The sequence below is a fragment of the Ursus americanus genome, chromosome 30 (genome assembly GCF_024610735.1).
Source record: "Ursus americanus isolate L20-20 chromosome 30, mUrsAme1.1.p, whole genome shotgun sequence".
Classification (NCBI taxonomy): Eukaryota; Metazoa; Chordata; class Mammalia; order Carnivora; family Ursidae; genus Ursus; species Ursus americanus.
In genome coordinates, this window is record NC_142156.1 from 29,994,794 (window position 1) to 30,013,633 (window position 18,840).

Sequence of the window (18,840 nt, forward strand, 5' to 3'; positions counted from 1 at the left end):
TGTGAGTTTAACCTTGAGGGGTGCTACCAGATTCTCACAAGGAAGAATGGGGGAAAAAATCCCCTTGTGATCCCAGCAGGAGGAGGGTAAAGTAGCCATTCTGAAATATTGCTCAGAGCATTCTGTTCTTCTTTACATGGCTTGCCCTCAAAAGAAGCTAGGATGGCCCCAAACGCCAAACCAGACCTGGAGGAAAAGAAATACCTCTCTAGCCCCCTCAAGCCTTCCCCTCTCTCCACACCTTTCCACCACATCAGTGGGGCTCCTGTATAAAAATGGGATACAAGTGAAAGAATTGCCCACCTCAGACCTAATTTAAAAAGAAGTTTCTAGGAAAACCCAAAGATAACAAGACAAATTGAAGGCACCAGAGGAATGTTTTGCCTCTGACACCTATGGCTATAGCAAACAATAAACGTGGACCAAACCCTAGCAAGATAAATATAAAATTTCACATGAAAAGTCTGTTTACCTCAGTTTCTTCCACGCAATGCATCATGTCCAACTTTCAACAAAAAAATTATAAGGCATACTAAAAGACGAAAAACACAGTTTGAAGAGACAGCAAGCATCAGAGCTAGACTTGGATCTGGCAAAGATGTTGGAATTATCAGATTGGGAATTTAAAACAACTATGATGAATATACCAATGGCTCTAATGGAAAAAGTGGACAATATGAAAGAACAGATGGGTAATGTAAGCAGAGAGATGAAAACTCTAAGAATAAAAAGGAAATGTGAGAAATCAAAAACAACATAACCGGGGCACCTGGGTGGCTCAGATGGTTAAGCATCTGCCTTTGGCTCAGGTCATGATCCCAGTGTCCTGGGATCGAGCCCCACATCAGGCTCCTGGCTCAGCTGCGAGTCTGCTTCTCCCTCTCCTTTTGCCTCTCCCCCTGCTCATGCTCTCTCTCTGTATTTCTCTGTCTCAAATAAATAAATAAAATCCTTTAAAAAAAATTGTTTAAAAAAACAGCAACTCTGTAACAGAAGTGAAGAATGCCTTCAACATGGTGGGGGAAAGAATCAATTAACTTGAAGATATGTCAAGAGAAACTTCCAGAATTGAAATGTAAATAGAAGAATGAATGAAAAAGAACAGAACGTCCACAAATGTGACTATTACAAAGGGTGCAGCATATGCATGCTGGGAATACCAGAAGGTGAAGACACAAAGGTGCAAAAGAAATATTTAAAGCAATAATGACTGCTAATTTCAAAAAACTAATGAAAGACAACAAATCACCGATCCATGAGGCAAAGGGAACACTAGGGAGAATAAGCACACACAAAAATCTACTCCTAGGCATATCATATTCCAACTGAAGAAAACTGAAGATGGAGAAAATCTTGAGAGAAACCAGAGGAGAAAAAACCACCCACCCAAACCAACCAACCAACCCTTATCTAGGAAGAAGCAAAGACAGAATTACATTGGACTTCTCCTCAGAAACCATGCAAGCAGTGAGAGAACGGAAGACGTTTCACGTGGAAAGAAAAAGGCCACAAACCTAGTGCACTGTATCTAGCTACATGTTCCTTCCAAAGTGAAGGAGAAATAATAAAGACTTTCTCAAACAAACAAAAATGGAGGAACTTTGTTGCCAGTAGTCTGCTTTGCAAGAAATGTTAAAAGAAATTCTTCAGAAAGGAGGAAAATGACATAGGTCCAAAACTCAGATCTACATAAAGAAGAACATTAGAGAAGGAATAAAGGAAAGTAAAAAAATATTTTCTTTTTCATATTCTTAAGACTTTTTTGTTTTTATTTTTTTTAAGTAGGCTCCAGACCCAACGTGGGGCTCAAACTCACGACCCCAAGAACAAGAGCTGCATGTTCCACCAACTGAGCCAGCCATGGGCCCCTTCTTTTTCATATTCTTAATGAATCGCTCAGATAACACTTTGTTTAATCATAGCAACAATGCATTTGGTAATTACATCGTATCGATAAGTGAAATGAATGGCAGCAGTCTTATCTGCGAGGGAGGGAGAAATTGGAAATATTCTAAAGTCTTGCACTACCATGAAGTGGTATGGTGTTATCCTAAAGAGAACTTGGATTCTCTGTCTGTGTGTACTCAAAGGCAACCATTAAAGTAAATCTAAATAAACAGTATAATTGGTATGCTAAGGGAAGAGAGAGATGGAGTAATATAAAACTCTCAGTTAAAGGAGCACCCAGCTGGCTCAGTCAGCAGAGCTTGTGACTCGATCTCGGGGTCGTGAGTTTAAGCTCCGTATTGGGTGTAGAGATTACTTAGAAGTAAATAAACTTAAAAAAAAAAAAAGGCTCAGTTAAAAGCAGACAAGATGGGGAAAGAGTGGAAGACGAAAAGAGAAACAAAGAACAATGAACAGAAAACAGTAACAAATATGGTAGATAGTAATACATGTATTTAACTATCACATTAAATAGCAATGCCACACCTTTACCAGTTGAAAGACATAGACCACCAGAGTAGACAAAAATGAAGCTTAGGCGCGCCTGGGTGGCTCAGTTGGTTAAGCATCTGACTCCTCATTTTGGCTCAGGTCATGATCCAGAGTCGTGAGCTCCACACTGGGCTCCATGCTGGGCGTGGAGCCTGCTTAAGATACTTCCCTTTCCTCTCCCTCTGCCCCTCCCCCCCCCACTCTTTCTCTCTCTTAAAAAAAAAAATGAGACATAATTTTATATTGCCTAACAAGAAACCCAACTTCATTCATTTATTTATTTTTAAAGTAATCTAATGCCCAATGTGAGGCTTGAACTCACAACCCCAAGATCAAAAGTCATGTGCTTTACTGACTGAGCCAGCCAGGTGCCAAGAAACCCACGTTAAATAGAAAACACAGATAAATGAAAAGAAAAGAAATGGAGAAAGATATATCATGCTAATGCTAATTAAAAGAAAGCTACAGTAGCTATAATTTCAGAGAAAGCCAACTTCTGAGAACGGAAAATTTACAGGGATAATGCCAACAGAGTGGCATTACATAACGATAAGGGGGTCATTTCTCCAAGAAGACATACTGTAACAGCACTCCAGCTGGTCTTAAGGTTAACACACTGGTTGCTTGCTGACTTAAGGCCCTTGGTCTGTAACAGAACTAATTTAACTTTCTTTGAGATTTGCAGACCACTGACCTTGGGGAGTAAGGGACCAGAACAGGGGACATTCCCAGGCCACAGAGCTTAGCAAGTCTGTCTGAAGACCCCTTAGCTTTCTGATCAGCACAGTAGTCTTTTAGCAAAACGTTTTTTCCTTTTTAAGCTCACACAAATGACTTTACTGACCTCCCTTTGAACATATGCAGACCTTGCCTCCACTGCAGAAAGAACAGAGTACTCTTGCACAACCCCTGGGTACCAAGGAACCAGACCTTCTGTCACAACACTGAGCACTGAGATGACTCTGTAGCTGACATCATCGAGTCTGCACAGAATCAAGAAATGTCACAGACCACTGCACTCCCTTAACTGATTAAAATCCCTTTCAAAATCTCTGGCCCAGGCAGAAGACTTGGAGTTGGCCTTTGGACAAGAGTCCCCCTTTTCCCTAGGTGGCCAGCCTCCTGAATAAAGCTCATATTCCTTTCCAATCAAAACTCTTGGAAACAAACAAAAACAGCAACAACAATAAAACCCCTCCTCTCTTGAGTTTTGGCCTTTACAGCAATGGGCAACTGAACTTGGGGTTCAGTAACAACACCAATCTTGAATACATATGAGCCTAACAAGTGGACAGTAAAATATGTGAGGCAAAAACTGATAGAACTTCAGGGAGAAATCAATGAATCCACTCTTACGGTTGGAGATTTCAGTGCTGGTCTATCAGTAATGGACGGATCCAGCAGGCAGAAAAATAGTAAGGATATAGTTGAACTCGACAGCACCATAAATCAACGAATCGACACCGATAGAGTACTTCATCCAACAACAGCAGAGGACACCTTCTTCTCGAGCTTATATATAACATTCACCAAGACAGACCACCTTCCGGGCTATGAGACACTCCTGAACAGATTTAAAAGAACAGAAATCATACAATGTATGCTTTCAGAACACAAAGGAATTAAACTACGGATCAATAACAGAAAGATAGCTGGGAAATACCAAAATACTTGGAGATTAAAGAGCATACTTCTAAATAACACATTGGTCAAAAAAGAAGTCTCGAGTGAAATTCTAAAACTATTTTCAACTAAATGAAAATGAAAATACAACTTAATGAAATTTGGGAGATGTTAGGGTAAAGCAGTTTGCAGAGGAAAATTTATAGTACAGAATGCATAAAATATTTTTAAAAAAATTTTTAAAGGATTTTCATATGTTTTTTTTTAAGATTTTATTTATTTATTTGACAGAGATAGAGACAGCCAGCAAGAGAGGGAACACAAGCAGGGGGAGTGGGAGAGGAAGAAGCAGGCTCATAGCGGAGGAGCCTGATGTGGGGCTCGATCCCAGAACGCCCGGATCACGCCCTGAGTTGAAGGCAGATGCTTATCTGCTGTGCCACCCAGGCGCCCCTAAAAAAATTTTTTTTAAGATTTTATTTATTTATTTGACAGAGAGAAGGAGAGAGACCACAAGTAGGCAGAGCGGCAGGCAGAGGGAGAGAGAGAAGCAGGCTCTTCGCTGAACAGGGAGCCGGATGCGGAGCTTGATCCCAGGATCTTGGGATCATGACCTGAGCCGAAGGCAGGTGCTTAACTGACTGAGCCACCCAGGGGCCTCTAAAATTGTTTTTAACCTCAGTTAGGGAAGATCTTCTTAAATAAGATACAAAACATAGGAACCATAACAAAGAAGACTGATAATTCTGACTTTATAAAAATTTCCTGTGCCTCAAAATTAAAAAGACAAAGACTTAGAAAAAATATTTGCAACATACATAACAGAGAACAAATTAATATCTAGAATACGTCACTGATTCCTACATATTATTAAGAGACAAATAATATAATAACAGATAAAGTTTAACCCCATAAAGTGATTAAGGAACAAGTGAATGAAATCATGTTCAAGAGAAGCTAGAAAAGAAATGGGGGGCACCTGGGTGGCTCAGTGAGGGGCCTGCTTCTCCCTCTCCATCTCCTTCTGCCCCTCCCCCACTCTTGCTCTCTCTCTCTCTCAAATAAATATTTTTTAAAAGATTTTATTTATTTATTTGACAGAGAGAGAGACAGCCAGCGAGAGAGGGAACACAAGCAGGGGGAGTGGGAGAGGAAGAAGCAGGCTCATAGTGGAGGAGCCTGATGTGGGTCTCGATCCCATAACGCCGGGATCACGCCCTGAGCCGAAGGCAGACACTTAACCGCTGTGCCACCCAGGCGCCCCTCTTATTTATATTTGTAATCTTACATCTTCGTTTTGGGTTTTACCTTATTTCACAGCCAATGAAGTGTAGCCAGGGGCTCGTGAAAGCATGATGTTGTCAATGCCTCTGCTTGGAATTCTCTGGTCTTACTGCGTTTCCCATCACTCTCAAGCTTGCCCTGATGGGGCGGCGGGATGGACTTTTGAAGATGTGGTTACGGTGCCAGCTGGGTGGAATCACTTGGCGGAGCTGGCAGAATGTCCCGTGAGACGCAGGACATGCTCAGAACCAGGGACTGATGTGGAGTGAAATTTCCCCATGGCAAAGATACCGAAAGATTTCAGGAGTCAAGCGGTAGAAATGGGAGTAGCTCCTTTCATTGTGGACCTGCAGTAAAGTTTTGGCTTCCCATCCCCACAACTTTGGGTTCTACTGGTTTCAAGGTCTGGGTTCCCAGGGATGGGAAGGGACACGCTGGTCCTGCTGAACAGGAAGCCGAGACTGCCACCTGGTGACTTTGTCAGGCAAATAAGAGGGTTGCTGTGCTGGTTGGGACGACTGGTCTTGATGATCGAGGGTAAATTGGTTTGCTACTCGACAATGGAGGCCAGGAGGAATACCGGACACCCAGGAGATTCTCTTGGTAATCTTACTTAGTACCCCCCCCCCAGTCTGTTACAGAAAACTGTAACAACCTAAAACAGGCAGGACCATGGAAGGCACAGAAACTTCAAGAATAAAGATCTAGGTCACCCCACCGTATTACCCCCACCACCATCACCAAAAATATGACTGGCTGAGGAGCTCGCTAGGGACAAATAGAACGGGTGGTGGGAGAACACCAGTCATGTCACGTGACCCATCACGGAAGCAAGCATGGTAGTGGTTAAAGATGCCCCGTGTCTTTTGAACCTGATATTTTTCTTTTTCTCCTCTCTCATTCTCATGCTACCTGATAGTTTTTTTTTAAAGATTTTATTTATTTATTCGACAGAGATAGAGACAGCCAGCGAGAGAGGGAACACAAGCAGGGGGAGTGGGAGAGGAAGAAGCAGGCTCCCAGCGGAGGAGCCTGATGTGGGGCTCGATCCCAGAACGCCGGGATAACGCCCTGAGCCGAAGGCAGACGCCTAACGACTGCGCCACCCAGGTGCCCCTACCTGATAGTATTAATGTGTTATTTCTATAACTCAATAGTAGGTTATAAGGGGGCACCTGGGTGGCGCAGTTGGTTAAGCGTCTGCCTTTGGCTCAGGTCTCGATCCCGGGGTCCCAGGATTGAGCCCCACATTGGGCTCCCTGCTCAGAGGGGAGTCTGCTTTTCCCTCTCCCTCTGCCCCTCCCCCCCACTCATGCTCTCTCTCTCTCTCTCAAATAAATAAATAAAATCTCTTAAAAATTAGTAGGTTATAGGATAGCATAATCAGGGGCTCCTGGGTGGCACAGTCAGTTGAGCATCTGACTCTTGGTTTTCGGCTCAGGTCATGATCTCAAGGTGGTGGGATCAAGCCCGGAGTTAGGCTCCGTGCTCAGTGCGGAGTCGGCTTGAGTTTCTCTCTCCCTCTGCCCCCCCCAAATAAATAAATAAATCTTTTTAAAAATAAAGGGTAGTAGAATCAGAAAATAAAGGAACATTTGCTCAGAGATGGATAAATGTTAGGTTCTTCTTTGGGTTTGGCTCTAGGAAGGAAAGCTGACTCATACAATGTGAAAACACGGCGTTCTGAATACTTGTACTTGGAAGTAAAATGTCAAAAAGGAGTTATTTGGATGCCGAGCTGGCAAAAGGGTAGATTGTGCTGAGTTGGTTGGTAGCACCACCACCACTCACTTTTAAGGCAGGGAACTGTATTTTCCAGAATCTTCTTTCCCATATGATTTTTTTTCAATCTTTTTTAAAACAATTTTATTTATTTATTTGAGAGACAGAGAGAGAGTGAGCAAGAGAGAGCCCAAGCAGGATGAAGGGCAGAGGGAGAGGGAGAAGCAGGCTCCCCACTGAGCAGGGAGCCCGACGCGGGACTGGATTCCGGGACTCCGGGATCACAACCCGAGCCGAAGGCAGATGCTTAAATGACTGAGCCACCCAGGAGCCCCTTTTTTTTTTTTTTTTGAGATTTCATTTATTTATGAGAGAATGTGGGGAGGAAGAAGCAGACTCCATGCTGAGCCTGGAGCCCGATGCAGGGTTCAATGTCAGGACCCTGAGACCATGATCCGAGCTGAAACCAAGAGTCAGATGCTTAACTGACTGAGCCACGCAGGAGCCCCTCCCATACGCTTTTGAGGTAGAGCAGCCCAGAGAGGAAGTCGTATGCGATTTGGAAGCTGGAGGTGAATCAGTCCCAGGCAAGTGTGTGGATAAACAAGAGATTCACAGTGGCTTCCGGGATCACTACCGTCTTCATCACTGAATTCTGAGATGATCGGGAGAAGCTTGTCAGAGATTCTGAAGAACCTCAGAGCTTCAGGCTGAGGTCTTTAGCATAGCTCCTTTGAACTTGGAGACAGCACCCATAACCTCTGCTCCTTCGGCTCTTCCAACACTCGTGGAAGTTTCTAATTCTATATTAAATTCCTGTCGTTCGCAGAATACCTAATGGTCCTGACAGTACTCTGACTGATACAAGATTATAAAGCTTCCTGAGGGGCACCTGATGGCTCAGTCGGTTAAGCATCTGCCTCCAGCTCAGGTCATGATCTTAGGGTCCCAGGATCGAGCCCCACGTTGGGGCTCAGCAGGGAGCCTGTTTCTCTCTCTCCTTCTGCTCCTCCCTCCTGCTTATGCGTGCACATGCACTCGCTCTCTCTCTCTCTCAAATAAATAAATATTTTTTTTTAATTTTTAAAAATTTAAAAAAATAATGAAGCTTCCTGAGAGAAAAGGACAGATTGCCTACAAAGAATGAGCAATCAGCATGGCATTGAACACGTATCAACAGCCACATTGGAAGCTAGAAGATAATAGAGCAAAGCCTTCAAAATTCAAAGGGAAATTGATTTCCAGGTCAGAATTCTCTACCCAGCTAAACGATTCATCGATAGGGTAAAATAAAGACATTTTCAGACATGCAAAGTTGCAAAATTTTACTTCTTGTCCATTTTTTCTCAGGATGCTGCTGATGGACACGTGGCATCAAAATTAGGAAATGGGGGGGGGGATAAACAAACAAAAACCAAGAAACAGAAAGAGAATCTGGGAAACAAGGAAGCCAATGCAGGAGAAAGGGGCCAAGCATTTACAGGCTGGTGGTGGAGGGAATCCTAGCATGGCCATTGTGCGAGAGGCCTGGAACCAGGTTGGCCGGATGGGGCATAAGGATCAAAATCTACAGGAGGCCCAACGGGAAAACCAGTGGAGTCAGCGGTTGGTCTGATGCGCTTGTCCTCACTGGTGCGTTCTTCCGCTCTATGGGAAAGTGTGGGAAGATTTAGTAACAGTCCATAGAAATTGAAGTGAATGAACAGGTGGGCCCATTACTAACTCCTAGAAGAGCAAAATGTATAAGAAGGAATATAATTGTACTACAGTACACAGCTCGTCAGTGAACAGGACTGACATCATCTTAGTAATGTCAATACTAAATATCAGTTTCGCCAGAAATTATGACACGCCGTGGAGGAGGGGGGGTCATGTGCGAGTGGCGGGGGGAGACGGGGAGATGAGTGGGTATTTTTGTAAGAGTGATAATGTCTTATGTTCCACCAGAAGTCAGTAAAAAATATTTAAAATAAGGAAGAAGTAGAAATGAAAGAACATTATGTAGAAATATGGAGCTAGCGGTTCCTGGCTGGCTCAGTTAGCAGAGCATGAGACTCTTGGTCTCAGGGTCAGGAGTTCGAGCCCCATGATGGGGGTAGAGATTACTTGAAAAAATAAAATAAAATAAAATAAGAAACATGGAGATAAATAGCAGAAGAAACAGTTTAAAGAGTTGAAGGATTGTTTGTAGGAGGCTGCACTGCTATTTTTTCCCTATGATCTCAGAGCACTATTTGACTTTTTTTCATTAAAAGTGTTCTTTAAAATAATTCCAATATAATTAAGATACAGTGTTATATTAGTTTCAGGTGTACAACATAGTGATTCAACAATTCTATACACTACTCAGTGCTCGTCATGAGAAGTGTGCTCTTAATCCCCTTCACCTAATTCACCCATCCCCCACCCACCTCCCCTCTGGTGACCACGTTTGTTCTCTGTATTAAAGAGTATGGTTTTTGGGGCACTTGGGTGGCTCAGTTGTTAAGCATCTGCCTTCCACTCAGGTGACGATCCCAGCATTCTGGGATCAAGCCCTGCATTGGGCTCCCTGCTCAGCGGGAAGCCTGCTTCTTCCTCTCCCACTCCCCCTGCTTGTGTTCCCTCTCTCGCTGTGTCTTTCTCTCTGTCAAATAAATAAATAAAATCTTAAAAAAAAAAAGACTATGTTTTTTGTTTTGGGGTTTTTTTTTTTGGTCTCTTTTTTTCTTTGTTTATTTTGTTTGTTTGTTTGGTTTTGGTTTTTTGCGCGCGTGCGCGAGAGAGAGAGAGCGCGAGCAGGGTGGGTGGCAGAGGGAGAGGGAGAGGGAGAAGCAGACACCCTGCTGAGCCGGGAGCCCAACAGCCGGACTCCATCCCAGGACCCTGGGATCATGACCTGAGTTGAAGGCAGATGCTTAACCGACTGAACCATCCAGGGACCCCAGAGATTTTTTTTTTAACTTACTTCTTTGCACCTTGTTTTCTCAGTAAATGGGAAATGCAATAACACTTGCCTGGCAGAATTTATTTCAAGGACGCAATGAGACAATGCACGAGAACCTTAAACACTTTACGTGAATACAAAGAAATGAAAAAGAAGAAAGCTACCTCCACATCACAACCCCGAGATACGGCTGAAAAGACAGTGGCGATTTTCCCATTCGACATTCTCTTATATAAATAAGTAGATAATTCCTGTTATACAAACATTCCCTGTTATACAAACAGGACGTTTTCCTGTTTCCTGCCTCGGCCCTGTACACAGATGTCCGTCTTCCATTCATCTGCCCACTGACACTGGCAGAAAGGAGTTGGAGAAAGAATATGTAACATGCACAGCAGACTCTTCTCGTCAGAGGCTGGAAAGGCCTGGGCCTCATTCAGGGTGACGGAACATCCTGGTTTGTCTGAAACAGTGCCAGTTTCTGCCCGTTTTCTGGGGGTAGTTACAAACAGCAGCTACTTTTATCCTCAAAGTGTTCTCATCTGGGTGATAAATTATATGGTTGCCCTAGTCCTAGTCCCTTAGATTGCAGGGATTCATTTAGGCTAAAAATACAGGACAAAATGCTTTAGGTACCACATGGGGAGAGGGTCAACTTGTTACACTGCATGCGTTTTAAGAGATTGGGTTATAGGGGCGCCTGGGTGGCTCCGCCGGTTAAGCGTCTGCCTTCGGCTCAGGTCGTGATCCCGGGGTCCTGGGATCCAGCCCCGCATTGGGCTCTCTGCTCAGTGGGGAGCCTGCTTCTCCCTCTCCTCTTCCCTACTGCTTGTGTGCTCTTGCTCCCTCTGTCAAATAAATAAATAAAATCTTGAGAGAGAGAGAGAGAGATTGGGTTACATTCTTGATGACACAAAAGACTCCCGTGTGTGAGGCTAATGCAGGTAAATAAGCCCCCCGCCCCCGCCAAGATCATCAGATCTGCTCAAGCAGCTGCAGAAATTCTTCACTGTGAGCCTACAGGCTCAGGGTATTGACAAGGAAGAAACAGCTTTATCCTGGAAAATGTTACAGTGAAATGTTGCAAAGAAACCTCGTCTATAAAAGCACACGAGTATAGTTCCTGTGGGACGTGTTATTTTTAGCAGAACGTTCTTTTTAGTGCCATTCGATCTACTGCAGGGTGTGCCACTTCGTTGTGGTTTTTTGTGTGTGTGGGTTTTTTTTTTTTTTTTGGTAGATGTATTTTTTTGAGAGAGAGAGAGCACAGTGGGGAGGGGCAGAGGGAGAGAGTCTGAAGCCGACTCCACACTGAGCACAGAGCCCGACGTGGGGCTCAGTCTCACGACCCTGAGATCACGACTTGAGCTGAAACCGAGAGTCAGCCTGGGCCACCCAGGCCCCCCCCCCCGAGTGTGCCACTCTTTACAAGTGCTCATCATAATGGTGCGCCAGAAGATTCACAACATTCCAGACTTCTTTTTATATCATGGAGGAAAATTTAAATTGTGTTTATTATGGTGTCAGCTCCTCCTGTCAATCAAAATCCCTTGGAACGGCTGCAGAAAACCAAAGGTGCACCTTTGAACAACTCAGGGTTGGGGGGCGTACCAACACCCCGAGCAGTCGAAAGTCCACTTTAACCCCTAAAACTTAGCTACAAATATCCTATTATCTCTGTCTCTCTTTTGGGGGGGGTGCAGAAAAGGTGATTTTATTAAAGCACGGGGGCAGAAAGAGGTGGTGCTGAGAGAGAGAATCTTTTTTTTTTTTTTAAAGACTTCATTTATTAATTGTCAGGGAGGAAGAGAGAGAGAGCAACAGGCAGAAACAGCAAGGAGCCTGATGTAGGGCTCGATCCCACGACCCTGGGATCATGACCTGAGCCAAAGGCAGACACTTAACCATCTGAGCCACCCAGGCGTCCTGGGAGGGAGGACCTTAAGCAGGCTCCACACCCAGCACAGAGCCAGACTCGGGGCTCGAGCTCACAACCCTGAGATCACAACCTGAGCAGAGATCAAGAGTTGGACAATTAACCAACTGAACCACCCAGGAGCCCCCCAAAATATTTTATTTTTAAGTAATCTCTACACCAAATGTGGAGCTCAAACTTACAACCCCGAGATCAAGAGTTGCATTCTCTTCCAACTGGCCGGCCAGGAGCCCTAATAATATCCTACTCCTGATGGGAAGTCTTACTGATAATATAAATAGTCACATATAAACACATATTTTGTGTGTTATATATATTGTAACCTATGTTTTTAAAATTTTATATATGATACATATATCATCTATAATATACAATATATTATATACCTATATAATATACTGTAGTCTTACAATAAAGTAAATAACGAAACTGCTAGTAAGAAAATCATAAGGAAGTGGTGCCTGGCTGGCTGTCAGGAAAGCATGCGACTCGATCTCGGGGTTATGAGTTCGAGCCCCATGTTGGATGTAGAGCTTACTTAAAAATAAAATCTTAAAAAAATAAAGAAAATCATAAAGAAGAGATAATACGTTTACTGTACTGTATTTATTTATTTATTTTTAAAGATTTTATTTATTTATGTGACAGAGAGACAGTCAGTGAGAGAGGGAACACAGCAGGGGGAGTGGGAGAGGAAGAAGCAGGCTCCCAGCAGAGGAGCCCGATGTGGGACTCGTTCCTGGAACGCCGGGATCACGCCCTGAGCCAAAGGCAGACGCTTAACGACTGCGCCACCCAGGCGCCCCTATACTGTATTTATTTTTTTAAAAAAATCCGCGGGACACTTGGGTGGCTCAGTTGGTTAAGCATCTGCCTTCAGCTCGGGTCATGATCCCAGGATCCCGGGATCAAGCCCCACCTTGGGCTTCCCGCTCAGCGGGGAGTCTGCTTCTCCCTCTGCCCTTCCACCCACCTGTGCTCTCTCTCTCTCTCTCAAATAAATTAAATCTTTTTTAAAAATCTGCATATAAGTGGACCCACACAGTTCAAACCAGTGTTGTTCAAGGATTAACAGTACTTCACTAAGCTATCAATGCACTGGCAAGTGGGAAAGTGTCATCAGCAGACTAAAAACTGAGAAATTCACGAAAGAGGGAAAGCGGACAGCGTCACATTTATAGAGTAATGAGTCTAGAAGGAACCTTACCCAAAATAGGTGCAAGAGAGAACTTCTGCAAAAGTGGAGGATGTATATTCCCAAGGGGGATAAAAGGTGCCTGGAGAGGCTCCAGGGAGAATTACTGGGTGATTCGTTAGAGCATTGCTCTTACAGCAGTTCGGCCAGGTTCAGACTGGGCTGAGCAACAGACAACAGTGACATTTGCTGTCAGGATAAAGCAGACACTGTGGACTCGGGATGCAGAGGTCAGTTAAGTGCCCTGATAGCTAATAAACCCCTTATCAGTAACCTACCAGTACAACTTCTCTAACGTTAGAATACTGCCTTCTCCCCCAGAGCTGTTGTCAGCAAGCTGCATCCACAAATAAGGATCCTTAAAAACACAGAATACAGAGAATCACCCTGTATTTGAGGAAACACATCATAAAAGTAGAAATGCAATAAAAAGAATGAACACATGAGGAAACAGAGCTAATAGAGCAACCAGGAAAAGACTTAAAAAATAAGTATAATAATATTATCAAAAGTACTCAAAAAGCTGTTTATGTTCATGAGAAAGAAAGAAAACTTCCTGCAAAGCAGAAGTTCACCTTCTGCCAGCATGACCACCTCCTTCTGCTTCTGCCGCTGCCCCCGGCACGGCGTGGGTACTCGGCGCTGCATACACTCTACCCCTCGTGATGGATGCTGTGCGCACCCCGGCCAACAAAAGGCCGCAGGAAAGAGTCAGAAGGCAGAGCGATCTCTTCAAAGTAATATTTGATGGCATTAATCCCCTCATCTAAAACTAGAAAAATGGCTTCCTGGTGCTCTGAAGATGAACACCAAATGGCTGACACGGACTTTACTGTTCTGTGCAAGCTAGCTCCTCTCTACCTCTTGGTTTGCTCCAGGCTTCCTCTCATCCTCTCTGCCCCTCACACTCCCTCTTGGGTCACCTTGGGCTGCGTCTTCTACCTAAAACACATCCCCCTTTCTTCAGTGCTGTGAGACATACTCTTCCTTCAAACCTTAGGTCAGTCATACTTCTGAAAAAAATAGGGCTTTCTGACATCCACCGTTGGGTCAGATCTTCCTATTATTTGCTTCAGTGTACCTATTTTTGGAGCGTTTATCAAAGTTTCACTTTTACATTTAGCTTTTTGACTCTAAACTTTTGGAGGCCAGATCTGGGGTCTGGTACTGTTCACCATCATATCACAGCACTCGCTAGGGGATCTGGATATTTGTTGAATTAAGTAAAAAGTAACACTGCAAAATTTCTGTACAATAAAGTTCACAGAATACAATCTCAGAGTTAAAACGCCCTAGGATTTGACCTGTTCCATGATTTTAAAAATGGTTTTGTTGAGATATAATTAACTTACCTACAATTCATCCATTTAAAAGCATATTCAATTTTTTGTATATTACAAAATTGTGCAAACATCATTATAACCTAATTTTAACAATTTTTAAACAATTTTTTAAAGATTTTATTTATTTATTTATTTATTTATTTATTTATTTATTTGAGAGAGTGAACAAGTTGGGGTGAGGGGCAGAGGGAGAAGGAGAGAGACAATCTTCAAGCAGACTCCCCGCTGTGCATGGAGCCCGACACAGGGCTCAAACCAAGGACCCTGAGATCATGACCTGAGCCGAAATCAAGAATCAGACGCTCAACTAACTGAGCCATCCAGGCGCCCATAAACAATTTTTTAAAGTTTTTATTTATTTAAGTAATCTCCACACCCAGTGGGGCTCAAACTCACAACCCTGAGATCAAGAATTGCATGCTCTTCTGACTGAACCAGCCAGGCACTCCAACAATCTAATTTTGGAACATTTTTGTTCTTCTAAAGAAACCCTGTACCCATTAGCTGTCACACCTCATTGCCTCTCTTTGCCCCAGTCCTAAGTAACCAGTAATCTACTTTCTGTCTCCATAGGTCTGCCTATTCTGGACATTTCATAGGAATAGAATCTCACAGGGCGCCTAGGTGGCTTAGTTGGTTGGGCGTCTGCCTTCGGCTCAGGTCATGATCCCAGGGTCCTGGGATCGAGCCCTGCCTTGGGCTCCCTGCTCAGCAGAAAGTTAGCTTCTCTCTATCCCTCTCCTTCTGCCACTCCCCCCGCTTGCGCTCTGTCTCGCTATTTCTCTCTCAAGCACATAAATAAATAAAATCTTAAGGAAAAGAAAGAAACAGAACCTCACGATATGTGATCTCTTGGGAATGGCTTCTTTTACTTAGCATCATGTTCTCAAGATTTACTTGGGCGCCTGGCTGGCTCAGTAAGTGGAGGACGTGACTCCTGATCTCAAGGTTGTGAGTTTGCCCACGTTGGGAATAGAGTTTATTAAATAAATTAATTAATTAATTAATAGTTAGAAAAAAGATTCACTCATACTGTACTGTGTATCAGCACTTTCTTCTTTTTTGTGGCCAAATAATATCCCATGTTATGGCTGTACTGCATGTCGTTTATCCATTCGTCACTTGGTGGACATTTGGGTTGTTTCTGCTTTGGGGTTATTGTGACTATGTTGCTACGAACACTTGTGTGTGCGTTTTGTGTGGACCTAGGTTTTCAGTTCTCTCGGATTATATACTAGGAGCAGAATTGCTGGGCCATGTTTCCTTTTTGAGGAATTGCCAAAAAAGGTTGCACCATTTTACATTCTCACCAGCAATGTGTGAGCGTTGCAGCTTCTCCACGTCACCAACTCTTACTACCGTCTGCCCTTTTGATTCGAGCCATCCTGGTGGCGGTGAAGTAGGTGTCTTATTGCGGTTTTGATTGCATTTCCCCGGTGGCTGCTGGTGCTGAGTATCTTTTCCTGTGCTTTTCGGCCATTTGTACATCTTCTTTGGAGAAACATTTATTCAAATCCTTCATCCATTTTTAAGTTGGATTATTCACTTTGTTATTGTTGAATTTTAAGAACTCTTTGTAGATTCTAAATATAAGCACTTTATTAAATATATGATTTGGAAATACTTTCTCCCATTCTGTAGGTTGTCTTTTCACTTTGAAAGTGTCACTGTTCAGTACAAAATTTTTTAGTTTTCATAAAATCCATTTACCTATTTTTTCCTTTGGCATTTGTACTTTTGGTGTCATACCTAAAATACTATTGACTAACGCAGGGTCGTGAAGATCTACTTCTCCGTTTTCTCCTCACAGTTTTATAATTGTAGGTCCTCTATCTGGGTCTGTGATCTGAATGATTGGACAGGTCTCTTCCAGTGCCCCGATCGTGTTTTTCCCCAGTGATTTTTGTTCAACCTTAGACTGAAGAGCCCCTCCCCCACCCCAATCCTTTTCTACTCATGTAGATTCCTGAGGCTGTGATTCCTGAGGCGTCAGGGGCTGGATGTGTATATAATAGGTATAGAATTTGTTGGGGCACCTGAATGGCTCCGTTGGTTAAATGTCTGACTCTTGATTTCGGCTCAGGTCATGATCTCAGAGTTGTGAGCTTGAGCTCCATGCTGGGCGTGGAGCCTGCTTAAGATTCTCTCTCTCCCTCTGCCCCTCCCCATCCTGTGAAACGTACTTATTGGGGAACTGCTATGTACTTGCATGGTGCTGGAGCTAGAAAGATGAGTAAAATATACTTGTCTTCAAGGATTAAACACACTCGCTGGTGATTCATTTAGAAATATTTATTCAGCACTTCGAAGTGTCCAGCACCAAGCAAGTGATAAATCAATCCCTCTTGACTTAGGGCACTAAATCCAGCCGAGAAGAAGAGGGGGTGGAGGCAAGGCAAGGTTCCCTAGAGGAAGTGACGAGACTGATGGTCTTCCGGGATGGGTGAGAGTCAGCTGGCTGAGGAAGGATGTGGACCAAGCAGACCTTCAGAGACCTGGCCTGAGGAGCTGACTGTCCACATCAGCAGGGAGCACCGAGCCGTGTGTGGTGAAAACAGCAGTCCTCCCACCCAGGAAGGTAGGGTGCGGGAAGTAAGAGCCGGGCTGTCTGGAGCCGTCCCAGGCAGAAGGCTCGCTCCCCCCTCTGTACTGTGTCGCCTGGAACGTAGACCCTTAAACAATGAGATTTCAGATGCACAAAGTCAGAGCCTCCAAGATCATGTTGTGGGAATTCCACAGTTCTCCAGGGTTGGGCAGTTTCCACCTGCGCATCACAGGAAATAAGTGCTCTGAGTACACACTGGGAAATGCCATGTCGGCACTCAGGGGGCATGGGTGCCAAGTGGCAGGTCTCAGAGGTCCCATTCTCCCTAAAGAGGCTGTTCTCCGAGAGTGAGCACAGCTGCCAAAGGCAGGCGGCTGCAGATGTGTCGTGGCGAGAAGACACAAAAGAGAAAGTGAGAGCAGTTGTCCAGTTGACCGACCTTCACCTTCGCCCACCGCCGCTCGTTCTGGGTGCAATAAGCCTCAGCTCTTCGAAGTCAGCCTTACACTAAGGCTGGAAGGCATTTGCTCCCTTCTCTGACCTCTTAAGGCAGTAGTGACTCACGGTCGGCTGGTGGCTCAGTAGGTTAAGCATCCGACTCTTGGTTTTGGGTCAGGTCATGATCGCACGGTAGTGAGACAGAGCCCCTCGTCAGGCTCCATGCTCAGCCTGACTCTCCCTCTCTCCCTGCCTCATCCCCACTCTCGCTCTAAAATAAATCTTTAAAAACAAAAAAACAAGAAAACAGGCAGGGGCACATGAGTGGCTGAGTCAGTTAAGTGTCTGGCTTCAGATCTCAGGGTCCTGGGATGGAGCCTCATGTTGGGCTCCCTGCTCAGCGGGGAGCCTGCTTCTGCCTCTCCCTCTGACCCTCCCCCTGCTCGTGTGCGTGGGTACTCGCTCTCTCAAATAAGTACATCAGATCTTTTTAAAAAGGCAGTAGCGACTCATGTGGATATTAAAGTCACTGGCTGTTCTCATAGCTGGACTGTCAGTTGGGAGGAAGTAGGAATTCTTGAGGGGGAGAGGTTGGGAAATAATTCACTCTATTTTGGTCACTAGATGTTTGAGAAAATTATGGTAGGAATTCTGGTTTTCCGAGTCAAACAAAGCCAGTTAAATTTTTAAAGTGAAAGCTATGTGAGTCACCTCTCAGCTCTATTGATGACGTCAGGGTTATCACTGAGGGCTGGTCATCCGGAGGGTCTAACCTACTCTTGGACATCAAAGCAGGAAGTACCAGATTCCTCCTGAATCCAGAGCCTCAGTCCTTGGGTCTCTCACACTGACCAGTTAGAGCCTGAACCACCTGGGGTCCGGGATGGAGCTGGCTGAAGCCTCGGGGTCTGGAGTCGGCGTCGAAAGGCAGTGGGGCAGCGTGGGCTCCTGGGAACCATCTCACCTGAGAGGCTGGCGAGTCTCAGAGGCGCGGGAGGCTGAGCGAAGCCTCCAGAGCGTCGCGCAGCTGTTTCCTGTGCCGAATGCCACCAGGAGGCCCGTGCATGCCGCCTGAGGGGTCTGGATTTGGCTAGCCCTCTGGTGGCAGTTGGGGCGGAGGGGTGAGCAGGAGTGGCAGGGGCAAGCCAGTTAGCAGGAGGTGAGACTCCAGGAGGCAGGAGTGCATGGGCAGCAGGAACCCCATCTGACCCCCCGAGCCAGGCTCTGCAGCCCCCGTTCCCCCAGCTGGGACTCCAGGTCTCCTGCACCCCTGCCCTTGCCCCACAGCCCTCCCTCAAACTGTGCCATGAGAGCTCTTTGCAAACTAACTTGGTGAGGGGTCATCGCAAAGGTAAGGTCCCCATTGTCCTCACCTGGAATAACAGCCAC